The 25,251-nt window shown below is 39.6% G+C and overlaps 1 protein-coding gene across 4 annotated transcripts in view; it reads left to right on the top strand.

Annotated features, from left to right (window-relative positions):
- Positions 1 to 25,251, top strand: part of IRS1 (insulin receptor substrate 1) — a 60,509-nt gene that overhangs the window by 24,433 nt on the left and 10,825 nt on the right. Inside the window, exon 2 of one of the 4 annotated variants that reach the window (XM_023761881.1) lies at positions 11,088 to 11,388. The exons of 2 other annotated variants lie outside the window; for them this stretch is intronic. The gene's annotated coding sequence lies outside the window, so the exon portion shown is untranslated. Of the gene's footprint in view, positions 1 to 11,087; positions 11,389 to 25,251 lie in introns of those variants that run through there. One more of the 4 variants, XM_023761885.1, reaches the window with a different exon arrangement.

The following is a 25,251-nucleotide window of genomic DNA, read 5'->3' as shown; positions in this document are numbered from 1 at the left end:
AAGTAATTGACCAGAAATAAATCTCATGTTCTCTTGTGAACCATATATTAAAAATAGAAATATATATTTGGTAATGGCTTTTGTTTCCAAATTTCCAGAAATATCCAAATTGAGTTCTTAGGTCATGGACTAGAGACATTCACAGTATCCTCTATAGAATACTGGAGCTGTTTAATTCTGCACATTTCAGATTGTCACCTAAGTCTAGAAGGAATGGGTATGACTGGACTGTATTTGCATTTAGAGTGTTAGCGAACCCTCCAGAGTACATATGCTGGGCTATTTATGAAACAACTTCAGCTGACAGCTGAAGATCAGAAGATTCTATTTTGGGAAGTGTCCTAAATGTGAGGTTCTGTGGTTAAAAAAAATTTAGAGTCCTACAGATAAGAATACTTAAAACAGGAAGCAGTGGTAATTTATTGCTTCCTGTAGAAGTATTCTTATCAGTATGATAAGCTTTAGGTTTTAGTTCTGCTTTCCTGCTCTGCTTTTCTTTTTTTTGTACTCAGCTTCTGTAAGAGGATTAAAAATAGAAAAAAATTATATATATATTAGGGAGAAAAAAAGAGAATTTACTAGCATCACTTTTTTCTGTCTTGATAAGATTCTCTCATTTCCTACAACTCCAATGGTATTTACTCAACTAAGAGAAAAACTTTGCTACTGTTCACTCATTCCATTGGTATATCTATTGTATGTGTACATATAATGTTGATTCTATATGTATTGTAATTCAAGGCTAGGTTGACTATTATACGTGAAGGGTCAAATGATAAAATAGAACCAGCATGGACAGAAAAGAACTGTGAATTTTATTCCTGATTTTGTCACTTCCTGGAATCCATCACTCTTCAACCTAATTTTCTGGTCCATTAAATTGGAGTTAGTGCTATTTCCCCAATGGCTCCTATAGTGTTGTTCTGAGGATCAAGTGAAAGAATAGATGGAAGTGCAGTTGTCAACTATGAATTGCCTTTCAAATCTAAGGTTTGTCATGGGTTAAGTCCCATCACCCCTTTTGTCCTTAGAACACAAGGGGCTTTTGGTTTATGTCCCTTCCTTATTAAAAATAGTTTCCAAACTCAGTCAGCTTCCTAGATTACTTGGCTGTAAGAGTGTGTCATGGTTGAATGCTTGAAAAGATGCATCAACATTGATCCTGTAGCTCAGATATTTGTTTCATGAAGTATGAGTATTGTACAGTTAAATTCTAGGAAACTGGGTTGCATTTATTAGCTTGGCAGAGAACAAACAAAGTTCTACATGTGGCCTAAATTATTTTATAAGCTATAAGTATAAATCAGGATTAAAGACTGAAATGTATTTATTAAATTTTAAAAGGCAATATATACATGCATTTTGTAATTCCTATGGATTTAATTATATACTAAGTGAGGAAAGTAAAAGTATTACTGGATAGCACTGAATGTTTTCTTCAACCAAAACCTTGTTGATACATATCTCTGCTCTTGAGTGTCAGCACTCTTTGCCAGAGGAGTCTGGTGTTACGTGCTGAGCCAGGCAGAAGAGATGATCAGCTTGAAGAGATGGGTAAAGGAAAAACAGCAGCCTGACTCAGAATTAGTACGGGAATTAGACCAACTCTTTGAGGTTGGTAATAGGTCCTAATTGATGCAATTTATTTGTCCCAAAGAAAGGAAGCTCTGGAGAGTGAGAACTAGCTAACTCTTTTCTTGACTTTTCACACTTGCTATTCTAGAATGACTTTGGTAGTGTTGGCAGTGTTGTGATTTTAAAGGTTACCATGTTTTTATGGGGAACAGTGGATATTTAGATGTGAGCTCATTCTTGGCCCTGACTTGTCTTTGTCAAGATCACGGATTTGTGGGAAGGATAATGACGATAAGGTACATGGGGCTGTAGGGGAGTTTACAGCTGGGTTCCTGTGCTCGAGTGCATGGTATTAGTCAGCTATCCAGAACAATAATTTCAGTGGCTCACTAGACTCATTTATGTCCCCAAATAATTTCAGAGCATTTGGCTCCATCAATCAAGGACAAAGAAAACAGAAAATGAGAAGAACAAAGGGGTAGGTTAAAGGAGGGGTTAAATTCATATGACAGTTTTATGGATAGCCATTGATCATAGCTAGTGATTTATAATTACCCAGGGATCAGGAGTTAGAATTTCAGTTACTTGCTATTTTGTTTTCCATGTAGAGTAGATTATGGAAACTGTTATGAGTCTCTTGAATTTATTGAGAAAAATATTAGGGCTGAAAGTATTCTTAAAGGTGATAAAGCTTAAAATGTTCATTCTATAGCCCTAGCTGGTTTGGCTCAGTGGATAGAGCGTCGGACTGCGGACCAAAGGGTCCCGGGTTCGATTCTGGTCAGGGGCACATGCCTGGGTTGTGGGCTCGATCCCCAGTTGGGGGTGTGCGGGAGGCAGCCAGTCAATGATTCTCTCTCATCATTGATGTTTCTATGTCTCTCTCCCTCTCCCTTCCTCTCTGAAATCAATAAAAATATATTAAAAAAAAGTTCATTCTATAGATGAACTCAGGCCCAGAGAAGTTAAGTCACACAAGGTAATACAGCTGTCTCATGGTAAAGTCAGCAACCCCCTTCCCATGTATTATCTTCATGATGCTTTCCCCCTATGCCAGTGGTTCTCAACCTTCCTAATGCCGCGACCCTTTAATACAGCTCCTCATGTTGTGGTGACCCCCAATTTCATTATTACAAATTGAACATAATTAAAGCATAGTGATTAATCACAAAAACAATATGTAATTATATGTGTTTTCTGATGGTCTTAGGCGACCCCTGTGAAAGGGTCGTTCGACCCCCAAAGGGGTCGCGACCCACAGGTTGAGAACCGCTGCCCTATGCTACACTACATAAAGATGTACATGTGTATCACGCTTTGTCTATAATATATATTATATGTTACATGTTACATATTCACATATGTATAGTGTTTTAGATTTAATTGTTCTTTTATTAGTTCCTCAGATGTTTATAATTGGGGAATAAGACTTAATTTTTGCACTCATAGAATTTATATTTTAGTAGGAGAAACAGAAAATAAGCATAAAACTTATTTCAGATAGTGGTAAGTACTCTTAAGAAACATCAACTAGTGTAGAGGAGTTTATGGCAAAATACATGATCATAAATTTATCAAAGAATCTAAGTGGACCACTCTCAAATTTAGTTTTAACTTATTATTTATGAAGTTTGTTTTGTTTTGTTTTTTAAATTTTATTGGGCAAGAAACATTCTGATTTTCGAAGATATGTTTGGGAAAAATTGTGATTAATGAAAATAATTAAAGGATTTAAAATATAGCTTGTTATATGAAGTTTCCTTTTTATATTGATTGATTATTAGCCCTACTTGAAAATCATTTATGAACATTGGTAATGAACTGTCTGTATCTATGACTCAGTGAACCCTTACCATAGAGTTTTAAAAATGAATTTATGACTGCTTGAACTTTATTAGTGCTTTTTAAAAAAACCTCCTATTTCCTTTCTGGGAAAGGAGTGGATTTCCCAGCACCTGCAGTGCTCATCAAGTAGGAGAGCAGTGAAACTGTGATGCTGTATTTTATATTACTTGAAAGGCCACACCTTATTAATAGTAAGACCATCAGTGGATGCTATGTCTTAACTAAGATAAACCTATGCTTGTTATCAATGAATGGACCAAGTTCATTCAGAGAAGTTGAAGAACTTCAGTCCATAGATTTGTGGCTTATTTTCATATGTTCCTGTTTTCCCAGAATCATATATACAAAGTCTTGGGGAAATAATGACCAGAGGAGTGCTCCCTCATTATTTCCCTTATTCCCACTAAAATGATAGCTTTGTTAAACTATAGTTCACCCTTGACAATGTGGGGGTTTGGGGCTCCAACCCCCATGCAATCGAAAATCCATGTATATCTTTTGACTCTCCAAAAATTTAACACTAATAGCCTACTGTTGACTAGAAGACTTACTGATAACATAGTCGGTAACATATTTGGTATGTTATATGTATTATATACTGTATTCTTACAATATAGTAAGTGAGAGAAAAGAAAATGTTAATAAGAAAATTTGAAGGAAGAGAAAATATATTTACAGTATTTATTTTTAACCCACATATAAATAGCTCTTTGCAGTTCAAACCCATATTGTTTTAGGGCCAATGGTGCTTTGATGTTATAATGATGAGCTGATAAGTTTCTGCCTTTAAAATGGAAGGAAAGTCTCTAGCCTCCTGTGAAACTCTTTAGAAGCCTAAAATGACAGGTCATGCATGTCTAGGTCTTCCATCCATGGACTGGTTGGCTAGGAGGACAGACCCAGAAATGCCTCTCTGGTTCCTTACAAGGTAGACCTAATCTGGTTTCTTTAAAGCCAGATCACAATTATTCTATAAAGAATGGCAAAGGGCACAGCTGGAATGGCTTAGTTGGTTGAGCATCATCCTGTGCACGGAAACATTGCAGGTTGAATTCCCAGTCAGGACACATACCTGCATTTCAGGTTTAATCCTCATTTGGGATACATATGGAATGCAACCGATTGACATTCCTCTCTCATATTGATGTCCTCCCCCCTCTTCCTGTCTCTAAGCAGGTCCGTGGGTAAGGATTAAAAAAAAAAAAAGAATGGCAAAGGCCCTTCCCTCTGGGTAGGATTCTTGATTTAAGCCTCCAACAAGCATTCTAGCTGTAAATAATTTAATCCAGGTTTTATACATCTTGATTTGGTCATTTTTGTTTTGGAATCCATGTCACCTGACATGACCCATTCTCACATTGGCCCTGTTAGTCCTTGAACTTATTTCAGCACTCTTTTCATCTTAAGTGGTTTTTTTAGGTTATGAGATCCAAATTTAGACTTGCTGATAACACTTGGCTGCTAGTTGACTGGCACTGGGTGGAAGTCTGTATGTTTTAGGAAGTACAGTATTAGGTCATTTTAATCCTTTAATCTTCCTGTATGCTAGATACTGGTCTGCTCTAACACCTACCTTTCAGAGCATTGTTTTCTGTGACTTCTAAAACCAATAATGGGAACATATGGCACGAATCAAGTGTAGAGTGTGTTAGCTCTGACTTTCATTGCTTTTTAAAAAACTGGACCTTACCTACTTCCTGGAAAATGTTGGCCGAGTTAACTTTTAGTGATGTTTTGGATATGCCATTTGCTTCTAGGTGTTAATTCTGTGATCATTCTTGTTTTGAGCTGCTCTGGACAGCTGTCTCTAGTGGTTTCATGGGGACATGCTAGTGGGCTGATGAAAACCTAGATGGGTGGGTGGCGGGGAGGATGGTGTTGAGAGAGTGATCTTCATTATCTGAGTTCCTGCAATGATAAGGTTTTAGTAGGGAAGTAGAAGCTATAAAAATATTCACTAATGAACTAACCACTTCTATGCTCCCTCCTAGCTATTATCTCTTTATACTTAATACCAGGGACTGCTCCTCCATCAGTTTTATTCAACATTGAAAATGAACATATTGCAAAAGCTGTAGGATTTCATGAAATTAGTGAAAGTGATGTGGAAGAACTACTGAGGTTCACAAGGAGTCAATGGCAAGGGAGGATCTGGCAGGATTAGATGAAGGAACTGTTGAAGAAACCAAATATAATGAGTCCTTTAGTGCTTCTAAAGTCCACAATAAAAATACCTGATTAAGAGCAGCCCTTGGGGAAATTGATGGAGCCTTGGGATATTTTTATAAAAGTGATCCTTTTTATGATTGTTCTGTGGAAACCAAACAGAAGTCAGAAATGAAACATGAAGAAAAAAAGTATCGATCACATTTAGTTCATTCTAACACTTGGCCAGTAGAAGAAACTAAGACATATTTGGTTAAACATAAGGTAAAATGGCTTTCCCCCATATATTTTCATTTCAACCTTTCCAATATTTTTATTTTCCAATATGAAATTCCATTTTTAAATTCCAGTTGTTTGCTATAAAAATTAGATCTCTGTTGTAATTGGATTTTACTTTCTGAAGTGGTCTTCTGGTTCCAGTTATGTTCAGCCGGTATAGATGTCTTGAATGTTGTAGTAAAACCAGTTAGGCAGCTGGTTGGTTTCTGGTATGCTCACATGTAGATGAGCATTGAGACCTTGACAAAGCCGATGAACGGCAGTGTCAGTCGTGTACAGAAATGGTGCTGAGATCGACACCACCGTGATCTGCTTTTACTCTTTTTTCTAGGATTCAAAACTGCATCCTCATTTAATCTCTCTTTTTCCTGGTCTTCATGTACTTTCCATAGCAATTTTAAATCCACATTTTAAAATCTGACTCTTTGTCACATTCCTTTAGTGATCCTTTGTTATTGCCAAAGGTACTCTTTTATTAGTGCAGTAAAAGCAAAAGCAAAATATTATTTAGAAAATCTGGTGTGGGGAGAAATCATAAAACTTATTTTCAGATGGAATAGACATGGTATTGGAGTGTGTGCTGTTAAAGGTTACCCAGTTTTCATCATTTGACATGAAGTACAGAGTTATATATAGGGATTTTCACTTTATTCGTATTTGGAGTTCATTTACTGTGTACCATTGATACAAACGAAGTTATTAAGTGATTGCTTAGTGATTGGCCCAGAGATTGTTATAATGAGTAGGCCATTGTAATACCCTGAGAGTCATTGTTGGTATTGACAGTGAAGAAAGGGTAGTTTTAGCATTGCTAAAGAGAAATTTGATTCAAAAGTCAAAGTTTTTGTGAATGGAGGATTTATGTAGGGTGTTTTAAAGTTTATTTGGAACTGTTGTGAGGATAATAAATAATTCCTGCTGTAATGAAGCTTATATAGTAGACCACAAAAATGTTGACATGTTGGTCATTGCAAATCACATGCACTATAACCTAATATTTTGGATTGCTGGTGCTAGAGAAGGAGAAAATGCTATCTGCTGCTGTTTTGTGTTTGGAAAGCAGATGGCATCTTTTTAAAAATACCCTTGAAATTTAAACTCTCCGGGTTGGTCATTTCATTCTCATGTTGGTATTCAGAGGGGGTAACCACCAGGATCTGAGATGTGGCATCCATGGCACTTTTTGTGGATTTTGTTTGTAATATTTTTGTCATAAATGTAGACAGTAGTCTTCCCAGAGAGCCTTAATACAGGACTCTCCGAATCTTGCATAATTTCAGGATTGAAGAAACCACAACATGGTATAAAAAGAAAAAACCCCAAAAATGTAGTAGTTTGAATAAAAAGGAACCCAAAATAGGATGGTAGGGAAATGTTTAGGGAATGGTAACGTAAAACTAATGAGACCCTCCAGTATAAGGCTGTCAGCAATGCATTCTCTCCAGTTTTTCTGTTCCTTATACTCATAATCTTTCCTCTTGACTTTGAAGGTAACTTTGAGCAGATTTTTTTCTCTCCTCTTATGTTTTCATTCAGAAAATTACTGTACATCTATAATAATAAAAGCATAATGTGCAAATCGACCAAATGGCCAAACAGCAGACCGACCATCCGGATGACCACGCTATGGCACGCACTGGCGCCAGGCCAGCCAAGGCGGGTGCAATGCAATTGGTTGGGGGCCTACCATCGCCCCACGATCTCCCCACAGAGGGAGGCCCAGGCCACCCTCTGCGGGGCAATCGATCAGGAGGCTCCGTGGAACCAGGTCGGGGAGGGTGTGTGGTACCAGGCCAAGGCGGGTACAGGTGGGGGGCGGGGCTGAGAGGTAGCGGGGGCTGTGAGGGCCCACCCTGGCACAAATTTCATGCAGCAGGCCTCTAGTTTTTATTATAAAAGCACTTAAAGGTAGATAATGACAGAATGTTCTGAAATTAGTCTTGTTTTCTTCTGAATGACCAAAATAGTATAATATTTTGTAAGAATAACAAATGCATATTTATATACTTTGATAAACCACTTGTTTGCTATTTTCTTTACTGGATTCCATGCATTAGAAAAATATTTTCTATATGGAGGGTTGTTATTCTTAGCTGTTGTGGTTTTCATGTTCTTTCCCTTTTGTATTCTTATTCCTAATGTCCAATGAAATGTGTAGTTTTGCTCTATCACACTAGATCAGGAGTCCACAAACTGGAGCCCATGGCCCTATACCTGGCTGTCACCTGTTTCTATAATTTCATGGGGACATAGCCACACCCATTTTAAAATATATGTTTTTATTGATTTGAGAGAGGGAGGGAGGGAAGGAGAGAGAAAGAGAGAGAGAAACATCAATGTGTGAGAGAGAGAGAGACATTGATCTGTTGCCTCTCGTACACACTCCACACTCCAACTGGGGATTGAGCCCATAAACTGGGTATGTTCCCTGACCAGGAATTGAACCGGCAACCTTTTGGTGCATGGGATGATGCTCAACCAACTGAGCCACACTGGCCAGGGCCATCCATTTCTTGATATAATGTCTGCAGCTGTTTTTGAGCTATAAGAGCAGAGTTGAGTCATTGCTGTAGAGGTTGGAGGTAGAGAGGGGAGGTGACACTTACTGTGTTTTTTTGCTCTTTGTCTTTTTTTTTTTTTTTTTTTTTTTTTTTTTTTTTACATTTCTATGGTCTCAGAGCATTTTAGATGGTTATATCACAGGAGGCATGAGTTATGTATCTTCAGTTGTCAGTACAATATAACATATATAATGACCTCCCAAAGAATTCTGGGCCGTGATTCTAAGGCAGGAGGCCACATTTACATGGCGATGGTGAATATTTATATTCATTAAGAGCAAGATTTTTGAAACATAACTAAATTAATAAATCATACTATTTGATTTATGTTTTTCTGGAAAACGATTGCCAGTTATTGGAGGAAAGTGAACCTTAGGGAGCCTTTTAATTTTATTTAGAATGCTTCTGTAATGAGCAAGGCCTGTGTACAGGTTAGTCACTTGAGCCCTGTCTTACATGCTTTTCGGGTAATAAGAATGAAGTACCTACCTATGCATCTAGTAACCAGGGGTCTTAGCTGAAAATAATGAGAAACTTTAATTTTCGTACAGTTTACAATGGAAAGTAATGCCACTTGGCAACTGCTGTTACCCATGAACGTGCTTATGGCTTTGCCATGATTTCCAAAGTACATTCATGAAGCAGTCATTCACGTTTCAAGATTCACAATCTGTGGCTTCCTTGGGTGGATTCCTTAGATTTGGAGCATTTCAAGTTTATTGAAGAACCTATAAAATCCTAGGTCTGTTCAAATGTTAGAACCTGTATTATTTATAATCTAGGATTCTTGTTGGGAAGAGGAAAGCGCTTTGAAACTTCAGCTAGCCTTTATTCAGTATGAGGTTTGATAAAAAGCAAAAATTTTGTCACTGTGAATGACAGTTGACCGGTGTGGAAAAGGTGGCTAGGAAGAATTACACAGGAAGATATAGGGATAAATGAATATTTCCCCAGCATTTTTCTGAGGTACAGTTCTTGGTAACTGAATTAGAATGACTTAGCAAAACCCACAACCATGGGATTATGTTCACACAGGCAATGGTGTAAATAGCGCCCCCTGTGGTTGTCCTGTCAAACCTCAGTTACAACAAAAGCCAAATTTAATACCAAAACACATTCCAGAGTAATTATATGTTGTTGCTGTCGTAAATTATCTAGAGAGTTGGATTTTATTGCTCTGCTTTGCTCGTTAAAACCAATAGTTCAGAAACGGAATTGTCTCTCTTTTCACATTCCTGCCCACAGAGAGTTAGGGGGTGTAGCTCAATATAGAACCCAGCTTGATGTCTAAGTTTAGCTTCACATCATGAGCCAGCAGTGAAACCCAGAAGTATTGGTTTTCATGGCAGCAGCGTGGAAAACCTCAGCAATCCCTGAGTCTGCTGAAACGCACATGGGCGAGTCTGCCGCTCTGAGCAGAGTTGCGGGGTTAGGTTTCGCAATGCTACTTGCACAAGATTGGCTTTAGCATTACGCACATTTGCTTCCAAGGCTTCGGGTGACGGTAAAAGACAGCACCTTGGACTTCAGACAGCTTTGATGGCAGGGTTTCAAGCTTTGTTCTTGCAATATTTTTTCAACAAGGAATTGTTTGATATCTGATAATAGTACAGAATTCAATTTAAAAAGCACACAACTCATTTCCTTGCTAGCTTCATATAGAAAGTGGAAAGAAGAGGGTGTTGGAGGGATTAACCGGTTAGCCATGTGTATGCACACACATAAGTGGGTTCCTTTATACGTGCTTGGATCCCCACCAGCTATGTACTTGTTCATCTTCCACAGGGGATGAGGGCTCTCTTCTGACGTGGAGACATTCCAGATGGACAAAAGTGTAAATGCCAGGTTGCATTTGTAGGGGCTTACTAATGGAGCCACAGCAGATTAAGATGGGGCGGGGGGAGGGGCGAGTACAGCAGCATATATAGGGTGGTCCCCCAAAAATGTATACACACTTTAACAGCTGATAGCTTAATTTTGAAAATGAAATGTATTTTAATAAACACTGCCCTTATAATTATTCAAAATATGTGTATACATATTTTGTATATTTGTAGTGTGACCCGGACACCAGTAGATGTACCATTCATGAGCTCCTCTATTGACATATTTTATTAAACTAATTGGGTATTTTCACCTCTTTCGAAGGAGTAGAAAGGAGATCCTTAATGGCTCCTTTTGTTAAAATAATATTTCAGGCAACATTTTAGTAAAGCCACTTGATCTTGGTTTTAAAATTAATTTTTAATCTTGTTTTAGGGCAAAAATGCCAAAAAAAACAACCCACCCAAATTTAATTTATGCACATAAAAAAAACTTGTTTGGAGGGTGGGCTTCTTCTATGTGTGACTTTTCTTTCTCACCTAAGCCTGTGCACATGTTTTAGCAGAGTTCTTGAAGACAAAGCATTTTGTTTGACAAACGATTAGATTTTTGTGACTTCGTTATTCATGGCACTGGTGCAATAGGTGTGTTTTATTGTGACTTTTGATTCTGTTTCATTTTCTTTAGTGTAAAGAAAGGCCATGTTTGAAATTATTTCCAAAAAGTCATTTTTATTTGTCTTTGCATGAATTTTGGAAACAAAAAAAGGTTTCTGTGTTGTTTTACATTCAGTTTTTACATACACTTGAAAGTATATATTTGGTTTGGTCCTAACAGCTCTTCTCTGCTCATATGATCTTCATTCGGCCTCTGTGAAGGAACACATTTCACTGCATGTCAACATTTTACTGTATTATAGGAACTGCTGCACACTTCTGGAAGGCGACTTGCTTCGGCTGCTGTTTGGTGGGTAATGGTCCAGGACATGTGCCAGCTGCCATGCTTTGCTGGCCGTGTCAAACCTTTGTAACGTCAGACTCAAGAAACCGGTACTTATTTGCCCCTTTATTAAATGCAGGTACCGTGTTTAGAAGTTCATTGGCTCCAGACCTGCATAAAAGTTTTTTTCTGGACAAAATGTTTTGCTTTGTAGAAAGGACTTTTTCATTTACCAACATGGCATCGTAAAAATACAGAGACTCTATCTCACATTGATAAACAAGCGTTTGGATTTGGCTTTCAAAACCACGTGGATGCCTAATGACTATTACTTGGTAGTTGTGACTTTTATTTGTGCTCTGAGCGTTGCGTAATGTTCGTTTCCCCCTGAAACAGGCAGATTTGGATAGTAGGACTTATTTTTTTTATTATCCCCCATTGGGCCTCTATGAGTCATATTCTGGGCATGAGCAGAAGTAAATGTATAATGGCACAGCCTCTCTTCGTCCACAGTAACTGGATAAAATAATTTGTAACATGCATTGAACATTTTTGCTAAAGGATTTGCAAAATTATCTGCAAAACCAGTCCCTGGCCCTAGCTGGTGTGGTTGAGGCATCGTCCTGGGCACCAAAAGGTTGTGGGTTTGATTCCCAGTCGGGGCAAATATGGGAGGCAACTGATCTCTCTCTCTCTCTCTCTCTCTTTCTCTCTCTCTCTCTCTCCCCCTCTCCCTTCCTGTCTCTCTAAAAAAACCCAAAAGATAAAAATCCCCTATATCTATTTATAGATCCTCAAAAATTCTAGTTCCTTGCATATTATAGGAATATTAGGTCGGATTGTGTTCTATCTGGCTAATTGTGAGGTTGTTACCATTTGCATCTGATAATTTAACTTCATCTCTTCCCTGATTTATGTTTACACCCTATAAAAATGATGCTCTTTATGTCTTATTAGAGGCCTGGTGCACGAATTTGTGCACAGGTGGGGTCCCTCAGGGTGGACTGCAGGGATTGGGCCGAAACCCCCAGTCCAACGCTGCTTGCTGCTCCCGCTCATCCCAGCCCTGCTGCACATACCGAGGGCTCGCACTGCCACAGCGGCGCTCGCCAGCCATGAGTCCTGCATCTGGTGCCCATGCGATCGGCCCTGCAGCAGGTGGGTGGTGGGATGCCCTTGCCGGTTGGCCGGGGATCTGGATCCATCCCGCTGACATTCGAGCCGTGTTTCGGGAGCCACCTGGTGGCCGATTTTATATGGTTCCTTCCTTGTGGAGCCTCTAGGGAGGAAAAGTGGCCAAGGTGCCTGAGGCTGATTTCCAGGAGGCCGGGGGCACTGTTGGGATTGTGCCAGGGGCACCAGTTCATTGGTGCCTGGCCCATTCTCCAGAGATTGGACCTGTGGGCTGCCCTGATGGGTCGGTCAGCTGAGCAGCGCTCCCCCTGTGGGAGCGCACTGACCACCAGGGGGCAGCTCCTGTGTTGAGCATCTGCCCCCTGGTGGTCAGTGTGCATCATAGCGACTGGTCCGACTAGTCCTTCAGTTGTTCGGTCGCTTAGGCTTTTATATATATAGATTTCTGTATTTCTGTCACTATATAAATTATATGCATGAAGATATCTTAGAAAATTTTGGAAAACAAGAAAAGAATCAAAGTAATAGTCTGATTGGTTATTTCTATATTACATCAAATTATTTTTATATTTCTATATTACATCAAAGTTTAAGCACATTATGATGTTAGGAGGGGGAGATTCATGCTCTTATGGTCAGTTTGTATTGGATTAGTGTTTTATGTTTGAAGGCAACAATAGAAATAAATGGTTGTTGAGTTGGGACCACCCAGTTTTCTAAGCCTGCATATCAATAACCATGCTGACAAGTATTTATGGGTGGCATTAATTGATAGAGAGAAGGTATTCAGGGCAAGGAAAAGGCAGGAAGGGGGAAAGATGGGAATGAAGGGACAGAGTGCCCCACCCCCAGGAATTGCATCCAGTGTCAGCCAGGCCTCGAGCCACCCAAGTTCACCTTGAAAAAGCTTGTTTGGATTATGTTGATTTATTAAACCAGTTGCATCCTGTATCTTACAATAGGGAAGGTTCACTCAAACTGCATAGCATGTTGAAGGTTAGGTATATATTTTAGAGTTTTCTGAAGACTATGAGATGTACAGAATTAGAGTTCTCCATTTGAGTCATTCAGATCATTTGACAGCCAACTAGAACAGTGCACATAACTCAGCTCTGTTTATATGTACACTGTATAATATCTTAAAGCTAACGTCATTGTTTTCGCCTCCTCAAAGTTCAGCCTGTTTTGATCTACAGAGGGAGTATTTTTAAAAAGTGGATGTCTAAGAATGTAAACAATTGGGAAGGGAGAGGCTGCTGTGTATGGTTGGCTTTTAATCTTCTGTTCTCTCCTGACTTCTAATGGCCGAGGACTTCTCTCCACCTATTATAGCACATGGCTCAGGACTCCGTAAGTGGACTTCTTCTGGGTTTTATTTTGGCTTTCTAAATTAAGGGCGGAAAGAAAAGTTGCCGGATAAAAATATCCCGGAGCGTACCAGATCTTGCTCTGGTCCTAGAGGGAAAGGGTTTCTGTTTTATGGGGCCAATAAATGTCAGGCCTCCTGCTTTACCTTTTGGCTCCGTTTGTGTTTGTTTGTCAGAATCTATTAGTCACACCCAGTTGCCTGCATCTACTACTGTCTAGACTCTTCAAGAAATGACAGATTTCACATTTAGTGTTTTTGCAGGAGGGCACACAATAAGGGATAAAAGGGGGCTTTTATGATGGCAATCTCTTTTGCAGGCTGTTTCCAGAAGGGAAGGCATTTCTGATAGCCAGGTGCCTATTCTGTGAAATGTTGTTTTAGCTGAGTTAGTTTAGATTTATCAGAATGGCATTTCACTGTGTAATTTCTCATTACCCTTTGTAAACATGAAGCTTACCCCCTGTTTCCTTTTATAAAAAGAACTTGGTATATGCCAGTGGGCTCTATTTAGATGAGAGGTTTAACAGCACTCCACCCCTGCTTTTTATAGCATTGTCTATACATTGTGGTCAAGAGCATGGGTTTTGAATCCCATTTGCCATATTTACTAGTTTTGAGATCCTTGGGAATTTACTCATCCTTTCTGAACCTTGGTGTCCTGGTCTTTAAAACAGGAATACTAATAAAATCTCAGGTTGGTTATGAGGATTAAATGAAATAATGCACATTAAAACCTGTAAGTAGTCCTAACCGGTTTGGCTCAGTGGATAGAGCGTCGGCCTGCGGACTGAAGGGTCCCAGGTTCGATTCCGGTCAAGGGCATGCACCTTGGTTGCCGGCACATCCCCAGTAGGAGGTGTGCAGGAGGCGGCTGATCGATGTTTCTCTCTCATCGATGTTTCTAACTCTCTATCCCTCTCCCTTCCTCTCTGTAAAAAATCAATAAAATATATTTAAAAAAACAAACAAACAAAAAAAAACCTGTAAGTAGAACCTGACATGTAACATCTGTTGGCTTTGTTATTGATGGAGAATGTAAGAGAGAGAGAGAGAGATTGACATCAGGAGTGGAGGACACAAATATTATTTGAAAACAATTAAAATCAATATTAAAATGGCTTTATTTTGTTAGTCATGTTATTTAATTTGTAGCTTTAAAAATTAGGTTGAGTTTTCTTTTTATATTTATCAAAAGGAGGAGATAACACTTTTAAAAGGTTAGCGAATGTCCTCTACTTCACTCACTGCCCAGTGTGAGAAAAACTTCACAAAAACTGAAGAGCCCATTTTCTGTGTGGTTGAAATTACCCTTCATCAAGCCATATGGGCCTTAGAATATGTGCATGAATACATACAATTTTTGTATAGACACTTTTTGAGACAGTATAAACAGTTTTTATTGAGTGCCAATTATGTCTAAAACACTATAATAAACTGAGTTGAAAGTTAGAGATAAGAAACCTCAAGAACAATTGGGTAAGGGATGTTCATCAAATGAAAATTCAATCTCATGAAATTAAATTTCATGGCATAGAGTATGGCATGATTCATGCCTAGTTATAATTTTACCTTTCAGTGAATGAAGTTTAAAAATTCAAATGACAGAAGTTTAGGGTGCTTTATAATTGCTAAGAATGATCCATTTTAAACAATGGATCAACTATTAAAATGATAAGTTCAAAGCAAAGTAGGAAGCACTGTCATACCCAGGGATAAAATAGTTGTGACTTGGACGAAATTCCACGCGATGAGTGTCATTGTTGGGGTTTTTATGACACCATTTTTGGGGTGCTCCTTTCTGCAGACACATCAGCAGTATTGCAAAGAGCAGAGAGCATTAATGTCAAGCACCTTCCTTCCCCTTTCAGTTCCTCTTTCTGCCTGTCTCCTCCCATTATGGTTTCTGGTGGCTACTGAATACAGTGAATTAATTGTTCTATAAATGCTTAATTGTGGGAGCCTGTGCCTTGAGTTTTACAATCACTATCTCGTTTAATCTTCATGCCAACCCAATGAGTTGGGGACTTTTAACACCATTTTACCAGGAAACTGCAGCTCAGTGCCAGTAAGTGGCGCTGGGGGAGCAAGGGTCTCACCACTGTCTGGTGGCCGCATGGATCCCACAGTTAGTGTCTGGCAGGTGATTTCCATTCCTGTTGCATCCCATAGCCCTTGGTGAAATGTGTTCTCACTCTGTCCCAACTGGTTAGGAAATCAACTCATCTGAATTGAGTGTGAATTGCACTGCACAGGGGTTTGGGAATTGGCTCTTGGGGAGTATCTCTGGCCACATCATCATTTTCCTATCATTTTCTAAAACGATTAGCAAGGTATGCTTGCCTTGCCTGGGCTTCTCTTCCAGACAAGTAATGCTGCAGCTCCTGGTCAGAGCATAGGGTCAGGCCTACTAGTGAATGAAATTTCCATCCAATAGTAAGGCCTGTGCACTGCTGCAACACTTCATTGATAGAGAAAATGGAGTCTGGTATTTTTTTCAATGAATACTGTCAATGTATTTTCTCTTCCTTATGATTTTTTAAGTAATATTTTCTTTTTCTCTAGCTTACTTTATTGTAATAACATAGTACAATACACATAATATACAAAATATGTGTTAATCAATTGTTTATGTTATTGGTAAGGCTTCAAGTCAACAGTAGTTGTATATGGACTTTGGACTGCATGGGGGTCGGTGCCCCTAACTCCCGGGTTGTTCAAGGGTCAACTATAAATGATGTATATTCCTTATTTACAGTGAATTTTTAGTCAGCAGAAACTTTTGGGAGTCTTTTTTTGCTCTTTGTTTACCCTATCACCTATAGAGGCCCCCATTTTGTAGTGGAATGAGTTGGCTGCTAGAACCTTTGCATTTATACTGAATATCACCCTGTTTTTCTTTTATTAGGATCATTTTACTTTTCTAAATAGTTGGGGCCATTAAGATTTTAAAGACTCATGGTTAGAAAGAATATCACTTTGGGGTGAGGTGACTTCCTGGTCTCACCTCAGTGCTACTACTAACTAGTTTCATGAGCTTAGAATGATGATTCTAACCCTAAACAATAACCAGATGATCAAGGAAGTTCTAATACCAGGCCTGGTACTGCTTTGATTGTTCTGTTCATAGTCATCCATGAACTCTTTCTGTGGTAACTTGATCTTATAGTGGAGGTCACTTATAGAAATGAGAATGGAGCATCTAAAACAGAAATTGGAATAATTATCATCCAGATGTATATTTTGGTTAGCCATTGTACCATCATCCTTACCACTTTCATAGACTCTCAGGTGGAAAAAACTTACTGTGTTGAATTTTGGTTAAGTTCTCTTTTTATTTCTTGGGTCTCTCCCTGGAAGAAATGCCAGTAAACCACTAAATGGCCAATGCCAGGGACAAAGGCCACCATGGTGAAGGGTCTCTGCTTATTTACTTAAGTCAAATGTTCTCAAGTCACCTTCCTATTGACTTTCTCTGGGTCTGCATTAGAATGAGAAATTGACAAGGATCTGGTTGCTTTCAATCCTCAGACCTCTGTTTGAAAGGCTTTGTTTCTACTGAAGTCCTCTAGGGAGGATCTGAGAAGAAATGATGTGGAACAACGCAGTGGCTATGTGTATCGGCCCCATTGGGTACTGCGAATGGTTTGGGAGTGAGGAGGACTCTGAGAGTCGGGGACAGGAAGACAGAGGAGCATCTCAGAAGAACTAAGGTTTGACGTGAACATTTTTGTAGTCACGCTGTGCCTTATATTGTTATGGCAGGAAAGAATGGAGAAACCAAATGAACAGGCAGGCCATTGCCCATTTGTGACATGGCTTTACGGGAAAAATCTAAGGCAATTTTTTTTTTTAGTATAATTAAACAAAGTTCATCATAGGGCTGCTGATTAAGTGTTAATTATAGCCTGTCGCTGTTAGATAGTAATGGTGAAATTGTGTGGTTGGGTTTTATTTTGAAGGCATTTTGTCAGCATCTCAGGCTATGGTGTAGAATGAATAGAACCTATTGTTTTCTTTGTGTAGTTTAGGGCCACAACAGCTTCCGTAGCTATATTTAAGGAGGTTCTGTTCTTATTGCCGTTACATTAGGGTTCAATCTGCAAATTTTGTTTCTAACCACCAGGAAATCAACTTGTTTTTTCTGTTCATTGCCTGATTTTTAGAATTTAGAACACTGTGTGCTCTTATTGATGATGGTATATGAGCCCTTCCCCCTACCCTGCTATTTTTCTTCAAGTTTAAGTTTAGGGAGAACAGACCTAAAAGTGTCTTCCTGAGAAGACATCTTATATTTAGAAACAGCAACTGGAATTTCTATCTTAGTCTCTGTTTTTTGTTGTTGTTGTTGTTTTGTTTTGTGGGTTGTTTTTTTTTTTGGTGTGTAATAAATTGGGTATTTATTTCATAGAGTCAAAACAAAACAAAAAACACCTCTAGGAAACAGTATTCTGACTTAGGAGTAACCACTTAGAGAGCAAAGTTAGTGCATTCATTGTTAAAATTTGACTAATTCTGGAACAGAAGAGACCTGTTCCTTGATTTTTAAATTTATTTTCACTCCCAGATATTTGAGGGCAATGAGCATGACTAACAGTCACTAGTAACATAAGTAAAGTGTCTCTTGTTCATAGTGTCCTTTTTTCACTGAGTTTAAGGATCTTGAATACTAGATATTTTCTCCATTTTATTAAATTGTGCAGGCAAATGAGGTCAAATGACTTGTCCAAGACCATATGGAAACTACTGGCTGCATTGGGTGAAGGTACCAACCTGGGAGCAATTAAATGCATTCTCCATGGGGCTGCTTTTTCTCATGGTCCAGACAAAGGCAGCATCTCCATGCTACTCTTCCTCAGACGAGTGCCTGATAGTCTCTGCTTTCTAGTAATTGCTTTCCCACGGCATCCAGAAGGTTCCTGTTTTCCTTTGCAGGGGTGACATATGAAAACACAGGCCAGGACTGGCTCACCACATTGACTGAACACTGCAGAGGGAAAGGCTGTGAGCCTGGGGAGGTGCCCACTAGGACTCTGAACCCATGGGTGACAGTCAGAAATCAAGGACAACCTCAGAACAGGAAGGCCTCTCCCCTCACTCCTCCCTGGAACTGGCATGGACCCCAGAAACAGTGGACAAGTGTGTTTGGTGGCTTCAGTGGACAAGCATGTTTGGTGGCTTCTTCTATTTCTTCAGCTGAAGGCATGGTTTCCCAACCTCAGCACCATGGACACTTTGGGGCCAGATAATTCCTTGTTGCAGGTGGCCTTCTGTGCATTGTAGGATGCAGTGGTATCCCTGGTCTCTACCCACTGGGTGCCAGTAACATCCCTCCCACCTCACTCCAACCCTGGTTGTGACAACCAAAAATGATTCCAGGCATTGCCTTGAGGGGAGACGTTGTTACCCCTGAAAATTGAGATTTAGTGAAATGCTCTAGAGAAGCGGTTCTCAATCTGTGGGTCGCGACCCCTTTGGCGGTCGAACGACCTTTTCACAGGGGTCGCCTAAGACCATCCTGCATATCAGATATTTACATTATGATTCATAACAGTAGCAACATTACAGTTATGAAGTAGCAATGAAAATAATTTTATGGTTGGGTCACAACATGAGGAACTGTATTTAAAGGGCCAGAAGGTTGAGAACCACTGCTCTAGAGATTTAGTGAAATGCTTGGAGGCGGGATGAGTACTGTTCAGCTGAGGTCCAGGTGGCTCCTGCCTGGCGCTCCAGTGAGCCTGAGGGTCACCTTCACAGATCCCAATTCTTTCCCTGGGGACTGTGATGCCCTCAGGATCACTGATAAATATTCCCAGTAAGGATCCCTTGGTTAATAGTTGTCACCACCTCTAGATTAAGAATTTAGCACAACTGTCCCCAGCTGCTTCTAGGGAAGCCAGGCAACCTGCTCAGCACCCGACAACACGATGCATTTTAATTCAGTATGCTTAATTCAGTAAATTAGGGAACTTTCCAGAAAATGCCACTCTTCAAATTAAAACGGAAAGGTCTGAGATGTTAGATAATGGAGAAGAGAGGGCAGAACAAGAGTAAAGTAAAAATGAGACTTGAACCAGCTGGTGTGGCTCAATAGTTGAGGGTCGTCCCATGCAATAAGAGGTCACCCAGTTCCATTCCTAGTCAGGGCACATGCCCGGGTTGCGGGCAGGAGCCCCAGTAGGCGGCATGCAGAAGGCAGCCAATCGATGTTTCTCTCTCATCAGTGTTTCTATCTCCCTCTCCCTTCCTCTCTAAAATCAATAAAAACATACTTAAAAAAGAAATAAAGAAAATGAGACTTGAGAGATGAAAGCAAGGGACCAGGAGCTTTGGGGTCAGCAGGTGAAAGGTCAAGCACCTTTGTCAACTAGAAGAATTTTGACTCCTTACTTGAGACAATAAAGAAGTGTTTGCAGTTAGTTAGAAATCTACCCCATTGTCTGCTTCAAAGACCTTAGAAATGCATGCAGTGTATACATTGTCTATTATTTCAGATTATCTTTGCGACTTTTTTCCCCTCCTCATCCAGCTGCCAACCATTAGACGTGTGCATCTGGCAGCAATTTCAGTATTTCGTCAAGTTACTTAGGCGGCATTGACTGGCTGTGTCACACTCCTGTTCAGTTTCTTCAGATGAGAGATTGGGAAAAGAATTCGGAAACAAAAGCCACCCAGTTCCTCCCCCAACAATTAGAAACATGCTTTAGAGCTTGGAAATGGTGCACAAGAATCTCATTGAACTTCCATTTAAGCCTAGTCATGAGAATTCTTTGTAAATTATTTCATGTAGCATCGTAAGTCTTTCGTTAGCTACTTAGAAAGGGTGTGTGGGGAGGGGGACTTCAAGCATCTAATTTCTTCTGGGAAAGCAATCGAAATGGCTTTTCCACGGTGCCTCTGTAGAAGGCATACATTTAAGAGCTGCACAAAGATATGCTCATGCTGTCTATCCTAATAGTCAATTCGTGCTGGTTTCTTTGTAGTTAGGTAAACCTTTTTCTAAAATTGTATCACACGATTATAGTTTTAGCTTTGTTACCACCACTTTTTCTTTTTGTTCTGGCATTTTCTCCATACCTACTTTCTCTCTGAAATAACTTTGTCTCTCTTCCCAAGTCATGGTCTCATCTTGACTTCAGCTTCAGTCATCTGGTTTGTGGCGTTCTTTTTGCTTGCTAGTTCTACCAGGGCATTTTTGGCTGGTATGTATTCAGGTATCCAGAGAAGATAGGAGATCTAAGGATTTCTCCTTTTTTTAAAAAAAAAATATTTTTATTGATTTTAGAGAGGAAGGGAGAAGGAGAGGGAGACAGAAACATCAATGATGGGAGAGGATCATTGATTGGCTGCCTCCTGCAAACCCCCACTGGGGGGTTGAGCCCAACCTGGGCAGGTGCCCTGACCGTGAATTGAACTGTGACCTTCTGGTTCATAGGTCGACGCTCAACTACTGAGACACACTGTCTGGGCAGGATTTCTCCTTAATAAGTGTAGTTACAATAAGAGCTGATATTTGAGGACTTGTTATTTATCAAGCACGATGACAAGAACTTTTCATGTATTTCACCTCAGTGATAACCCCATGAAATGGGTATATTTACCCCTCCCCCCGCCCCCGCACATAACAGATGAAAACATTGAAATTTAGTAAGGTTAGTCACTTGCCTAAAACGACAAAGAAGAAAACAGTGAGAGGAGAGATCAACTAATTATCTTAGTCTCATTTTAAATTTTCACTTGGAAATAAGTTTTGAGTCAAAATTGATCAGTCTTTATAAAGCGTAACAGCCATGAAATAGTTCCATCTTCATTCTCGAAATAACATGTTTTGGATTGTTTTCTAAATTGCATTTTAGAAATCAAAATTGCATACAGGTTACTCACATATCACTTGGGTAGTGGCCACTCAAGGGAAGCACACATTTATTGCAATACTTTATTGCAAGCAGCATTATAGCTTGTCTTTAATGTAACCCAGTTAAATAGAGGTCCCACCTGTAATATGGGATGGTTGGTACAGTTTTTCATCCTATTTAACATTGACTTTTGTTTAAGAATTGCTCTCACAGACCAGAAATCTTTATGACTTGCATTTCTTTAACAAGAATTCTTAAGGCAAAACAAATGAGACCCTGTGGGTTGAATACATTTGAAACATACTACCCTATACTTATCTATTTGTGAGCAGTTTCAGTTGGTTTCAAAGAGTGTTCTTTTATTATTTAGACAATTTACAAATAAAAGAAAGAACTTAACTTCAAAGACTCCTGGATTAAATTTTTCCCAACATTTTCCTCTTGGTATCTCAAAGCAAGAAGAAAGAAATAGGCTAAAACGTTTTTGTTTGTGATTTATGATAATGGTTTCCATGAGAAGTTAATTAGGTGTGTGTAGTAGGGAATGTCTTCTACTGAGCTTGAACTTCCTAGGAACAATTGGGAATGGTTCTGTCCTCTGTTAAGCCAGTTTAATGACCAAAAAAACCTACAGCAGGGCGAGCAGGGCCACACAGCTGAGGTACCTCGTGATTCCTTGTAAAGATGCTTGTTCAGTTCAGTACATTTTTCTTGCATTACCAAATTCTTCCATAAAGTCAACCACAGCCCATATTATCTGTGACTCCAGCTAAAACTTGTGGTGAGTAGGAAATAGATTAAACATAGGTTTTCCCTTTTCCCCAGCTGCCAAAAGTGATGTCAGTGGTGTTAACGATCCTTACCTCAGCCTGCTGCAGACCCTGGGCCTCTGTGCAAATGCTGTTCTCTCCTGTAGTTCCCGTGCCATCACTGAAAAGTTGTTGATAGTTGATAAGAAATGATTGGATAGCAAGACCATAACTCAAATGTAAAGTCAGGCACTTGCTTTCTTGAAGCAATTTGTGATACGACTCCAGGGAGTAGGCAAAGAATGCAAAACCTATTTAGTGTTTAACAGAAAAAAGTAAAGGCAGTGGTAGCAGATCTGCTGGGTTACCTTTTGCCTAATTACAGAATCGGTGTTGCAAACACTTTTTACCATCTTGACATCCCATTGTAAACTAAGTTGTGATCTGAATTTCAATCCACTGGTTTGTATCCAAGTCAGACCGATAAAAACCTGTATCCTGTATTGCTGAACATTACAATAAAAAACTGATGTGAAATGACAATATAAACCTTCAGAAATGGAATGTAATTCCTCCGAGGGAAAATACTCAGAAATAGCTGCCGTGAAAGCAGAAGAAACACTGACTTTTATGACTTTCTTACTCAGGTAGGGAAGATCATATCTTATTATCTTCGTGTCTTTGAGTAACAGGGTAACAGGTTTATTTGGGTTGAGCTCTGTGAAAACTAAAGCTTCCTGTCCCACAGCGCATGTGGTCTGACTTGAAGTGTGGACCGAGTTCCTCTACCTTGACCATTGTGTACATGGGGATATATGATCATTTTGATAGAAGAGAGATTTGAGCCAGTTTGATTTACCTCTGGAGGGGCTGTTATGGTGTTGAACCCTATCTGCTTTATCTTCTGCTTGATCAGCATGCTCTCAGTTACTCAGTTAATAAAAAGAATGGGAAACAGCTAACGTGAATATTCTTTGGCTTAAAAGATTTCTGGATGTTTGCTCAGGTTTCCTTAATCTATCATTGACAGAATACATTTAGTTGTTGAGAACCATATGTTGTTGTTGCTGTTGTAATCTGCCTTCTCCATAAGCCCCTAACCCTCTTGAAACGTTTCCAGACCCTCCCCCTGCCCTCGGTTGCCGAGGAAGGAGAAACACACATGCTGACAGAAGTCACCCCAGTGGACCACAGCGGGAGCCCACAAGCTTGGTGTTGATGGTCTCTCTTCGGTCACTCCCTCTCTTTTTTCCTTTCCATAATACGTGTGCCTTTCTTCATTGGTGGTCTCCTGAAGTCACCAGCCCTGCCAGAAGGTCTTTCAGTGGGACAAAGGAGGAACTGGAGCGAGATGGCCTCTCACATGTTGGCAGCTCTGTCTGAATTTTCTTCCTTGGCAACCCTGCACGCTGGAGGGGCCGGCCAGCAACCTTGTTATTTCCACCGTTCCCCTCCCATGTGACTCGCACCAGGCAAAAGTGCTATTTAAGCAGCTCTGCTGGCTTGGCTGGTCTGTTAGCCTTTGCCATTTACGACCATGAAACCAAGTCTTTCCAGCTCAGTTCTGGCCTGTTTTTTTAAAATGTTGGTTTCCTTTCGTTAGCTAAAATGGCTTTCTCCTTTCAACAAAAGTAGCAAACATGTTTGTCTCACCTCTAACTTTAGGTCTTTAGTTCAATCCTGTATATATATGTAAAAACTTATATATATATAAAATTTTCAGTGGTTATGGTCTTAAGGTTTTAAATCAGAATGCTTTAAAAAAAGAAAGCAATGCTTTTTCAGGACTTAGGTCTGTCCTTTCCCGAAGTCTCAGCTTCTCACATCTCCCAGCTGTACCTTGTGTAAAGCAGAGATTCTCCCCTTGTCCCAAACTTGAAGCTCTTCTTTCCCTTCACCTTGGTTGATGTCCACAGCTACCTGAGTTGTGCTGATAATGCTGCTTTCTCCCTAGGTGCTATCACCCAAACCACATGGTGGAACCCAAGTTCTAAGCCAGGAATTCCTTTAATAAGGGGTTTCACAGTCCATCAGATGGATCAGTGGTCTGGTTTGTCCACCTGAGATTGCAAGGCTGTGAATGTTAAAATGAGGAACACCTTTGCGCTCCCAAAATCATACATATATTTTTAATAAGATGATTTAAAAGAAAAACAAACCAACTGGGCCCATTGGCCAGATTTCAGGTATGCTTAAAAAACAGAGTACTTTTGCAGTGTTTAACAAGGTGTTTTATTAATATGTAAGCATTCCAAAATACTTGATCAGCTCTAAATGAGTGGTACCATGAATTAATTGCATCGGCATCAGTGAGGGAGCTGGAGAAATGAATTGTGGTCATGGTAGCAGTTTGCAGTTGATTATATTGTGTGAAATAAGAAATAAGCAGACCTGGGAAGATAAGCTATAGAGAGATGTCCCAGGTGCCATGCTCAGCACCCTGCAAAGGACAGAGTGATCCATGGTTGTCTGCTCTCATTCCTTCCCACTTTTTCTCCCCTCCTGGTTCTTGCAAATACGAGGCCTGTGCCATTCCCCTAAGGACTTAGGCTCTTGGAAACTAAAGCCAGGAAGCCAGAGGCTGTATCTACTGTCAATCGCCATACTTCTGCCCCTGCACAATGGATTGGGAGTATGAGAAAGGGATAGACTACCTAGAGGACTTAAAAAGTTGGTTAACATTCCATAGATTTTCTCATCACAGAATTTTTTTTTAAGAATGGGAAAGATCTAAACATGATCAAAATATTATTTTCCTCCCCTACTTAAACATTTATAATTATGCTATAACTTATACTCAAGAATTTTTCTGTATTATACTCAAGAATGTTTTTTAAGTCACAGCTGTTTATATTAAGAAAAAAAGAAATATGCTGTTTTAACACATTTCTTTAAGAGGAGGAATTTATTTATACAAATTTTTCTAGTTGAATCAACAATATAAAATTTCAAAC

This window comes from Myotis lucifugus, unplaced genomic scaffold, assembly GCF_000147115.1.
Source record: "Myotis lucifugus unplaced genomic scaffold, Myoluc2.0 scaffold_3, whole genome shotgun sequence".
NCBI lineage: Eukaryota > Metazoa > Chordata > Mammalia > Chiroptera > Vespertilionidae > Myotis > Myotis lucifugus.
The sequence above is the reverse complement of the archived record's forward strand: the minus strand, read 5'-3'. Positions and strand labels throughout refer to the sequence as shown.